At 45.3% G+C, this 11,748-nt stretch overlaps 1 protein-coding gene across 1 annotated transcript in view; it reads left to right on the top strand.

Annotated features, from left to right (window-relative positions):
* Window positions 1-2,573: 2,573 nt before the first annotated feature.
* The window catches only part of TJP2 (tight junction protein 2), a 117,002-nt gene continuing 107,827 nt past the window's right edge, over window positions 2,574-11,748 (top strand). Inside the window, exon 1 of the mRNA XM_053923942.2 lies at window positions 2,574-2,738. The gene's annotated coding sequence lies outside the window, so the exon portion shown is untranslated. The remainder of the gene's footprint in view (window positions 2,739-11,748) is intronic.

Below are 11,748 nucleotides of genomic sequence, written 5' to 3'. Positions count from 1 at the left end.
TGCTGATATTCAACTTTTGCCATCCATTATTTATTGGCTACAATAATTTTCTCACCAACTATTTAGTTATTCTGAGATAAAGTTTATACAGGTCTTAGCTTGGGTTTCCAGGGAAGCAGAGACTAGGGACACAGGCTTTGTTGAGGAGCTAGGGAAGGAAGTGAGGGGCCGCGACGCAGAGAGAACCCGTTCAAGGGAGCCTCACCTAGTAGGCTGCTGCTTCAGGCACTTGATCGGTCCATTTTGTGTGACTTGGTTTCTGAGAAATAACGTAAACTGAGTCTCAGGATAGTTCATCTTGGTGGGGCAAAGGAGGAATATTTACTTATCAGCTTTCAACCTCCACTGGTAGAAGTTTAGAACATGGAGCATTAACTCACAGACCCTTGAGGTAGTGATGTATGGGCACCTGAATTTCCATGGTTCCCGTATTGACATTAACAGAAAAGTACTGGGGGGAGGTAGGAGATAAGGCTATTTCAGGTCGTTCCCGCATGAACCAGACAGAGGCCACCTAGAATTTGTTGCAGTGACCACTTACCAGGTTGGTCCCTGTTTGTTGGGCATTTTGAGTAAATAGACCTTGAATTTTTTTTCAAGAAAAAGTAGTTCTAAATGCTAATTCTAATGTAATATTGCTTAACTTCTTTCATTTTTGTATTTATCTCTTTTATACTGAAAAACTTCATGCTTAACGTCATTAACATAATTACTACTAACACTGTGATTACTGAAGAGCAGTCTGTTTTTAACCTTCTCTGCATCCTTCGAGTATACACCTGAGGGACGTAGAGTCAAGTAATTGTGTTTTAAAGTCATCTGACATAATTTCCCTTTACATGGGTAGGGCACCGGATTGAGAACTACATTCATTTGTTGAATTTTGCTTTTTAAATTTTTGATTTTTTCATAATTGTGTAAAATTTACATCATTCCAAAGTCGAATCTCCAAAACAAGATACAGTCAGAGAACGCTAGCTCCTATTCTTGAGCTTCCCATCTTTTCCCTGGCTCCCGTACATAACCATGTTATGTATCCTTCCATTAAAAAAAAAGCAAGCGCATGAATGTTCCAGCTCCTACTTTCTCAGGTAAACAGTGGCACACTATACACACCTTGAATCATCTTGCTAGCACTTTGTTTTTGACAAACTACTCTTCATCTTTTTAAAAATTGTACTGTCTTCTAGGCTCCGTCTACCCACTTCCTGGAATGATTTGTTAGTAGGTACCCTCAGACGTCTAGAGTAAATGAACCTGAGTTTTCTAAGAAGCACAGTTATTCATTCCACTACTTCCGGCAAAGGTTCCTGGAGGGGGGCGGGGCGGAGGGCTTGGCAGTCGCAAGCAAAGTTGTCTAGAATGAATGAGGGCATGCCCTTACCAGGACTATTTCTTAAAATAGACACAACATAAAAGTGACCATTTTAAAGCATACAATTCAGTGGCATTAAGTACATCCACATTGTTGGGCAACCAACACCACCGTCCATTTCCAGAACTTTTTCATCATCCCAAACTGAAACTCCGCACGCATTCAAACAGTAAGTCCCCATCACCTTACCAGGATTTTTAGCCGGACTAAGAAAAGGAGCACCTGCCTGCCAGGTGCAGGCTCGGGCACTGGAAGACTGCCCTGCCGGCCGGGCAGCGTTCCGGCTGTGACTAAGCAGGCTCCCCGGCTCGCACTCCCACTCTCACCTATTGTCCCAGCGGGAGGAACCGGTATTTCCGGATTAGGGCCTCCGTCCCGGCGACCCCGGCTCCCGGTGAGCTTGTGGGGGAGGGGAACGGAAGCTGATCCTAAATGTTAACTTTCCACCAACATCTTTAACCTGCTTCCCATCCATTCACGCCAGCGAAACAAAGACCCCAACACCACCAAACACACACACACACACACACACACACACACACACACACACACACACACACACAATGGGCCACAACCATCCCTCCTGTACTGTTTTGAAAAGTGCCAGCGCTACCGCCTTCCAAGCGCGCAATCCAGGAGACGATTAGAAAGCCGACCTGAGCACGGATTGAGAAAGCGCAGGACCCTGGCCGGGTAGCTCCCTCGGTCAGAGCGTCTCGTGGTCTGCGAAGGTTGTGGGTTCTACCCCCGTCAGAAAAAACGAAAGAAGTACAACGTGTTCCGCTCGCCGTGCGCGGGACGAAAGCTCAACGCAGTTTTGCAGACAAGGGAAGGGGCAGGGCAGTGGGCGCGCTGGCTGGGGGGGACTAGGCCCTCCCTGCGGCCGCAGCCCCTGCCCCGCCGATCCGGGGCGTGTGTGAGGTTCCCCCCTTGGTCCTTCTCGACACCCCCAAGTAACGTTGCGTAAGCTGAGTGTCCTCCCTCTGGGTCTCGAGGAAGCAGGTGACAGGCGCTGCCCACCCTCGTCCCCTCTGAGCCGCCACTCTCCAGCTCGCCGCCGCCCTACGCCCTCTGCGCCCCACCTTGGGTATATATATATTTTTATTTCTCCCAAACCTCCAAACAGGAAATAGCCCGAGTAACAATAATACACAGGAGCGGCCGCGGAGGCCACTTAAGCCCGCCCATTCCTGGGGCAGCCTCCTACTGTCCGGCTCGGGCCAGGCGCCGCCAGCGACGCGCGGGGAGCGCAGGGGACAGCGGCCCAGCAGCCGGCGCCGCGTGGGAGCGCGCCCCAGCGCCACCGAGAGCCGCCAGTCTCCCGCGCCCGACTCCGCCGACTGCAGCCGCCCCCCGCCTCCAGGCGAGTACCGCACCCTCCGCCCTCTAGCTCCCTGGCTGGGGAGCGCCCGGGAGCGTCCAGGCGCTGCCAGCCGCCCCGCGGAAATAGAGCCGCCCCAGGCGCTGCAGCCCCGGCTCTGGCGTCGCCAGGAAACCTTCTCCCTGCCCCAACTTTGGCAAGGGAGAGAGTTGCCGGGTGTGGCGGAGTGCTTGCGCCCTCGATCCGTCGTGTGGACGGAGGTGAGGGGCAGCGCGAGTAGATGCGAGTTAATGCCCCCACCCCATCTCCGATTACCTTGGTGTCCACTTTATTAAGCATTATTATTTTTTTGTTTCCCTTCTGGGGGATACTTAGCTGTATTTGCTCCCCAACCCCCCTGGGGGACGACATTGCATCATAGGGTTTCTTTTGGGTAATCGTTTGGAAGTGGGTTCGATCACGCACGCACCTAGGGCGACTACAGGTACCTGGGAGCCACTTTCTTTTTCCTGTCTGGCCTTGCGCCATCTCCCCTAAGGGATGGGAATTGTCTCACTTCCTGTTGATCTTCTCTTTAACCAGATTTAAAGGGCCTCTGAGTTTCTCTTGGCGCTGCCAGCGTTGGCAGTACTACCTGGAGGGGGCAGGAGCGGGTGGCTTGGTTTAGGCGGGTGGAGGGTTAGTTGAAAGCAGGTAAGGCTGCCTGACCTGCCCGTTGAGTTTCAGCTGCGAGGCTTGAAAACTCCACATACCTGAGAGACTGACCGCAGTCCCGGAGGTGCCGCGCAGCCCGCAGCGCGCAGAACTTTGGAGACCCCGCATTTTCGTTGTTGCACTTTCTGACCCACTTGTAAGGGAGGGCCGAGCTTGTGAACAGGCTGCTGGGCGTTCGTTGTCAGTTTTCTAGGGCTGCATTGTAGATTTTGCTATAGGGAACTCAGTCAAAACTAAGTTGGAAATCTTTATGTTGGATAAAGGCCACTGAATTCCAGGCATTCTTCGCGCTTGAGAAGGGTATTTTCAAGACTGTTTTGGAGTCTGCACGAGGTCTTTCTGCAAAGTTGCCTCTCTCTCTCTCTGTCTCTCTCTCTGTCTCTGTCTCTCTCTCTGTCTCTGTCTCTCTGTCTCTCTCAACTATCCTTACCGTCGGTAGCTGATTCCTCGTCCCCGTATGGGTGGGTACTCCTAGAAGCCCCCTTTGGTCAGGCCTACTGTCCAAGTTTCTCAAGGCATTTTTACTTACGGCGATTGGTTGGTAAGTTAAGTCCTTAACCAATTTGCTTGAAAGATACGATCAGCCCTCTGTTTCCTGGTGAGAAGACCTAGTTCCAGATGGCTAAACTGATAGTGACATTTACTTTCAAGTGCTCCGAGGACGCGTTGCTCCAAGTGAAGTCCACGGTCAGGCAGCGGCATCACCTGGGGACCTGTTAAAAATACAGGATCTTAGATCCCATCCTGACCCGCCGAATCAAGATCCCAAAGGGATCGTTTGCATATTAACGTTTCAGAAGCACGAGTCTAGGTTTTCCATTCGGTGTGAGGAAGAGATTTTACAATGTATTTGCATCCAGTCCTACGTTTGAACCTCTGTGCCACACGGGAGAGGCGCATCACAGCTAGTGGTCACAGTCCCCCCACCCCGGGGTGGCAGGGTTCCTGCAAGCTTTGCAGGTGCGATTAGCACACTAGCTTGTGGGTTGTTTGTTTCTCCATACTTTGATTCTGTTACTGTTGCTATTATGATAAAATACGCACAACATAAAATTTACCATTTGAGCCGTTTTGAAGCATACAGTTCAGTGGCACTGACTACATTCACAATCTTGTGTAACCATCACCGCTGTTCGTTTCCAGGACTTTTTCATCGGCTCAAGGAGAAATTCTGTCCCCATTAAACAATACAGCATTTCCCCTTCATTCCAGCCCCTGAGCTTCTGACGACTTAATACTTTTTTGTAGGGTACAGAAAAGGTGGATTAGGAATGTAAAGTAAAAGTGAAATCATGTTAGCAAAATGTAAACATTTGGAGATTCCTTGGTCTCTGGCTTGGTGGACGAGGCGCGCTAGTTCCAGATTCTTAGAGTGCCCGTGCTTTCTTTTAATAGCCACAGCCCTGAGCCCTGCGGGTTTCCTTCTTGGTTCGGCTGGAGAGGACTGGAGCAGTCAAGGGCTCAGACTGGGCTCACTTACTAAGCCTGGTAAAATCTATCTCCGTGCTTTTGATTGGCTTTATTTTAGACGGCCTATTTATGTTGCGTTTAGCGCTTTTTTTTTTAATACTCAAATTCATGTTTGAAAATAGTCAGAATAAAGCTTACAAAAAAAAGTTGGTCCTTGGTATATAGGACGAGGGCACTGCAAGACGTCAGGGAGATTTGAAACAGTTTTCTAAAGTGCCCCAGTGTCTTTTGTTTCAGTTTTAATGTTAAGTGAGTCTAATGGTCCAACAACATTTTTTCTAGTTGTAAAAATATTTGTATAAATTAGCAAAACCTTGTAAGAATGAAAGTCGTCTGCTTGAATCCACGTACAGTTGTCCAGCTTGTTTGAGAACATGCTTTTTGGTGAGAACATAAATGTGAATTGGTGAACTAATGCAAATTGTTTCGTTTATGATCTAAGAGAGTAATTGTTACAGATCGGGAATGTGGTTCCAAATACACAAGCTATCAGCGATAATGGGAAGATTTAGTAAGTAGCCAAATAGTGGCAAATTCTTCAAATTCTTCCCAGCTTATTTTTTCTCTAAGACCCTTGACTTTTCTTAGTATGACTTTCATCACGATGGGCCTATCAGCTTATAGGAAGGAACTTACAGCTTCCTTTGATTGAAAGTCCCTTCGAAAGGGTGAATGAAGATCGTTCAGATGGGCAGGGTTTGGCAGAAAAATTCTCCCACTTCAGGAGATTCTTGTATTCCCATAATTGTATATTGTTCTTTCCTTTTCATTCTACTAAGGCAAAAGAGAAAAGGTTTCCCCTCGTCTACTATGTTTTCTTCTGAAATAGCTACAGAGTTCAGGGTTTTATTTGGTGAACAAATGCTATTTTGTAGTCCACACATGAGAAAAGAATTCCTTAGACAGCATCCAGTGATTAGTTATATCAATGATTCAGTGATGCCTTGAGAATCACTTAGGGTACATACCTACAAATGGAAACTGTCTCAACTACTCTAGGCTGACTGAGTGAGAATCTCTGGTTGGAATCTGTGGATTTAGTCACACCTTGGGTGGTTCCAATATGTATTTAGGTTTAGGAGTCGCTCAGAAAAACAACATCCGTACACACACACAAACTAAGATGTTGGAAAATTAACCTGAAGGTACACAGGTGTGCCAAGTCGAGCCAACACCTTTTGATATTGATCGGCATTGTCAAGATCTGAGGTTCAGAAGTCCGCATGTCCCAGAGAACCCACTGGGCTCTGTAGGAGAGATCAGGGTGCTGGACTGCTTCAATTATCATCCACAAACATTTGTTGAGTGCCTATTGTAAATCAAGTATTTTCAGGTATATTCTCATTAAATCTGCACAGTGACATTGAGAGAGGTTTTTCTTTTTACCCTCATTTTACAGATGAGAAAACTGAAGACAACCTAGGACTTCCTAGTCTAGACTGCAGTTCTTTCCATGGTTGTTCCATGCAGAATGATAAATCTCTGCATGCTGACTCCCCTTCATCCCACGAATCTGTGTATTTATCAGTATCTTTTGGAATGTAAGGTACCACAAGACCTCTGATGAGTGACTATACTTGACTTGAATGTAGCTTTAGTGTTCAGCTCCCAGAAAAATCAAGGCTTGTGCATTCTCTCTACTGAGATTGGTCAGCGGTGCTGTCTGTGGCTTGACAGTGTCTACCTGGCCGCGCGATGCTCCACAGTGTAGGAGAAAGGGCCCAGGAACAACTCACATCTACCATAACCAACCGACGGAGCAGGAGTAAACCTCTTAACCTGGGAGCTGCTACATCCTGGAATATAAAATTAGGGGAAGATAATTATCTTCTTCTAAGATTATAGTAAGGACTCCAAAGGGCCTTATTTGTAAAAGTGCTTGTAAATTGTCAAATGATAATAAAATGCTATCATCATTTGGGAGAGATTTATAGTGAGAAGGAAACAGAAAAAGTTACAGATTTGAGGTATCTAACACTTTTTAGCTAACCAAGTTTTAATTTCTCTTCTAGCTTTAGGCCATTAAAAAAACCCAATTATATTGAGATGTAATTCACATATACAATTTACCTACTTAAAGCATATAGTTTATTGGTTTTGGGTATATTTACCACAATCGATTTTATTTTTATTGCCCTAAAAAGAACAGAACTCCTCCATGAACCTCTCACATCCTTTGATTGGCAACTCCCAAGCCCTTGTGGCCCCCACCCAAAGCAACCACTAATCTGCTTTGAGTCTATAGATTTGTCCATTCTGGACATTTCCCAGAAAATGAAATCATGTAACATGGGGACCTGTGGGTCTGGCTTCTTTCACTTAACCTAATGTTTTCAAGGTCTGTGTCCATGGTTGCATGTATCTGTGCTGTATTCTTTTTGTTGCCAAATAATATTCCATTGTATGTGTACCACATTTTGTTTAGTCCTATCTTGATGGACATTTGGGTTGTTTCTACTTTTTGGCTATTATGATTGATGCCTGTGTGAACATTGATGTACAGGTTGTGAGGACATAAGTTTTCGTTTCTTTTGGGTACACACCTACAAGTGGAGAACATATGATAACTCTGTGTTTAACATTTTTAGGAGCTGCCAGACTGTTTTCCAAAGTGGCTGCTTCAGTTTACAGTCCCGCCAGCACTGTATGAGGTTTCCAGTTTCTCCACATTCTCATCAACACTTACTGTCCATCCGTTTTTATTTTAGTCATCCCAGTTGGTGTGAAGTGGTTTTTTTTTTTTTTTTAATTATCCAGTTACAGTTCTCCTGATTTCCCCCCATTTTCCTCCTTCTACCCAGCACCCTCCAACCCCTCAGGCAATCCACACACCCTAGTTCATGTCCATGGGTCACATGAATAAGTTCTTTGGCTACTCCATTCCCTACACTGTACTTTGTATCCCCATGGCTGTTCTGAAACTACCTATTTGTCCTTCTTAATCCCCTCACCTGTTTACCCATTCCCCCAAAGCCCCTCCCATCTGGCAACCATCACAACACTCTCTGTATCCACGGCTCTCTGTTCTTTTTGTTTGCTTAGTTTGTTTTTTAGATTCAGTTGTTGATAGATTTTTATTTTTTGCCATTTTATTGTTCATAGTTTTGATCTTTGTCTTTTTCTTAAATAAGTCCTTTTAACATTTCATGTAATAATGATTTGATGATGATGAACTCCTCTAGTTTATCTTGTCTGGAAAGCTCTTTGTCTGCCCTCCGATTCTAAATGATAGCTTAGCTGGGTAGAGCAGTCCTGGCTGTTGGTCCCTGCTTTTCATCACTTTGAATATTTTTTGCCAGTCCTTTCTAGCCTGCAAAATTACTTTTGAGAAATCAGCTGACAATCTTATGGGAGCTCCTTTGTAGGTAACTAACTTCTATTTTCTTGCTGATTTTAAGATTCTCTCTTTATCTTTAACCTTTGGCATTTTAATTACGATGTGTCTTAGAGTGGGCCTCTTTGCATCCATCTTGTGTGGGACTCTGTGCTTCCTGGACTTGCATGTTTATTTCCTTCCCCAAATTAGGGAATTTTTCTTTCATTATTTTTCCAAATAGATTTCCAATTTCTTGCTCTTTCTCTTCTCCTTCTGGCACCACTATGATGCAAATGTTGGTCCTCTTGAAGTTGTCCCAGAGGCTGCTTATACTGTCCTCATTTTTTGGATTCTTTTTTCTTGTTGTTCTGATTGATTGGTTTTTTTTTTTGCTTCCTTATGTTCCGTATCATTGATTTGAATCTTGGTTTCATCCACTGCATTGTTGTTTCCCTGTAAATTGTTCTTTATTTCAATCAGTGTAACCTTCGTTTCTGACTAGATCTTTTTTATGCTGCTGAGGTCCTCACTAAGTTCCTTGAGCATCCTTATAACCAGTGTTTTGAATTCTGCATCTGATAAATTGCTCATCTCCATTTCATTCAGCTGTTTTTCTGAAGTTTTCGTCTGTCCTTTCATTTGGGCCATGTTTCTTTGTCTCCTTATCTTGGTAACCTCCCTCTGTTTGTTTCCATGTATTAGGTAGAGCTACTTTGACTCCCTGCATTGGCAGTGTGGCCTAATGGAGTAGTTGTCCTGCGGGCACAGACTCCCCTATCACCCAAACTGGGTATTCAAGGTGTCCCTTCATGTGGGCTGAGTACACCTTCCTCTCGAGCTTTGTTTGCTGTTGGCAGATCAGTGGGAGGGATTTACCCAGGCCAGTCAGCTGCAAAGATTGGCTGTGACCACTTACCACCAACCTCTGCCCTTTGTGGAGGATCAGCTCTGTGGGGGCAGAGTGGTGGATCTCCGATGTGGTCTGTAGCAGCCCACTGGGTGCACTGGTCCTGGTGTTTCCTGGGTGGTGCAGGCCAAGGTCAGCCTCCACCTGTGTTTTGCCTGGAGCCACCCTACCTGAGCTATAAAACATTTGAGATGGCTGCTGCTTGTGCTGGGCATGGGAGTTCCCAGGTGGAGCCACGCTGTCAATCTAGGCAGGCTGCTGCTAGTGCTGTACCTGGGGCTCACTGAGGCCAGCTGTTGCTTGTTTGATAGGATTTAGGAAGTTGAGAAGCATGAGACAAGACCAGCCATTCATATGGGAAAGCAGCTTGGGTGGGCCTGTGAGTTGGGTGGGGCAGAGTCTCTGGGGTCAAACAGTGTTAGCCAGGTTGATGGAGTGTCAGATATGGCACTAGCTTGCAGGTTCAGTCTCAATGGATGTGGTTTCTTTAATTCTGTAGTTGTCAGACTTCCATTCCATTTGATTTCTGACAGTTCTGAGTGGTGTTTGTCCTGTATTTTAGTTGTAATTTTGATGTAGTTCGAAGACATGAGCCACGTGTGCCTACGCCACCATCTTGATCAGAAGTCCTGAAGTGATTTGCATTCATACTTCTCTGACGGCTACTGACGTTGAACATCTTTTCGCGGGCTAGTCTTTCCTGATTTTTAAAAAATTCTTTTCTAAGGAACGACTAGATAAAGATGAAATGCTTTTGAGTAGATTCCCTAGTTTCAGTGGTATAGAAGAATACTGAAAATGTAAATTTAGTCCATTGCTCTTTTGAAATTGATTTCAGTTTTGGCTCATCTTTTTTTTGCCTTAGGGCCTGGCCCAGTGCCTGTATTATAATGCCTTATGTTCCTAAGAATCAACGAACACATAGCTTCTTGGAGGTGAGGGGAAGTAAGTAGGCAGGGACATATTTTTGTACCTGCTGATTTAATGCCCACTAAAAAAGCATGCTTGTCTCAGATGTTAATAACATACAAAAAAAATCCATTGATACCAATGGTGGACATTTTAAACACTTTACAAAACGGTGTTTGATATTGTATTGGTTAACATCTATTGTGTTGGTACATTCTACTTATTAAAATATACAATAATATAATTTAAAAATCATGTTAATAAATTGTTTATGTATGTTATTAGGGTCTTCTTTATTTTACTTTTATGTACTCCAAAAAGAAGGTAGACTGCTGAACATTTTTACATGTGTTAGTACATTTTTGTTCTTTCTTTCAAACTGCTTGGAAGTGTTTTTTTTCTCTGTAGCCATGCAGAAAATTATTTTATTTGCCTTAGGGCCTGGCCTAGTGCATGTAGCACTACATGCTCTACACATATGTACTTCTCTATATTTAATGTAGCTTTACATGTAAATGAAGCTCTACATTTACAAATTAATCATGGATTTTTAAAATACCTATTACATTTGGAGGCCCACTATATTTTGCTTGGGTTGCACTATTTTGATGTATTACTGGTCAATGTAGGCAATATTAAGAGACACAGGGAAATCAGCTGGATTGGAAAAAGAACATTACTTCCATTTGAGACAGACATGGGATAGGCAAGTGGAAGAGTGTGATGCAGTGCTTCTCAACCATCATCCGCATCACCCGGAGAGCTTGTTAAAGCACTCACTCCCTGAGTTCTTAGAGTTTTTGATTCACTAGGTCTCCGGTGGGGGCCTGAGAATCTGCCCCTGAGAATCTCTGGAAGTACCCAGGTGAGTCTGGGCATCACACTGTGAGAGCCCGTAGTTTGGAGGCGTTTGGAAGTGTAGGACCAGAGCAAGAGTGGGGGTAGGGGTAGGCTAGAGGTTGGCCTGGGCATCACGTGCGTGTAGGAGCTTGGTGACACCAGGGAAGAGGGTACAGTTGGGGGGGTGCATACACAAGTGCTGAGGACTGAAATGTAGAGATGTGGTTGGGAGGGGCGGCTGGAGGAAGAAAAGCCTCCGAGATGGGGAAGGAATGGACAGAGGTTATGAGGACACCAAGGCCAGTGAGGGCCCCACTCACTGTAAACGGGGGTGAGGACGTGTCTGAGATGTTGGTTGCAGAGAGGGCTGGGTTGTCCTCTGGATAGTGGGTGTGGTAGCTGTGCAGGCCTCACCTTTCCATCACTTACTTCTAGGGAGGCCAGCATTACCTGGTAGAAGGATATGCTGCTTAGGGCCACAGGGTCAAGTGTGGACTTTCCTTCATAAGACAGCCCTGGAGTCACGCCTGAGCACTCTCCCTCCTCTTGCCTGTCACTGCTAATCATCATCAACCTGGAACCAAGCCAAGCTTTGTAAACCAGCAGCTTTAATATCTGTGCTGCCGTGTGTCTGGTCTCCTTAGCATAACTTGTATAAGCCGATTTCGAGAGTGGGCGCTGACAATCCACGTTACGAAGGTCAGGTTTGCTATGCAAAAGAAATCCAAGAAGGGTAGCAGCCCACTGCTGTTGGATTGTCTGAAATTGAGCTGTATCCCACTCTTGATGTGGCTTCACAAAGTCTGGACAAAACCCCCCATATTTTATTGTATATTTTATTTTAAAGGAATCCTCATTGTATCTGTGGATGTAAGGCATTTCTCTTGGGTTTTGGA

This window comes from Desmodus rotundus, chromosome 1 (assembly GCF_022682495.2).
Source record: "Desmodus rotundus isolate HL8 chromosome 1, HLdesRot8A.1, whole genome shotgun sequence".
Taxonomy (NCBI): Eukaryota; Metazoa; Chordata; class Mammalia; order Chiroptera; family Phyllostomidae; genus Desmodus; species Desmodus rotundus.
Note: the sequence above shows the minus strand (reverse complement) of the source record. Positions and strands in the feature narration are given on the sequence as shown.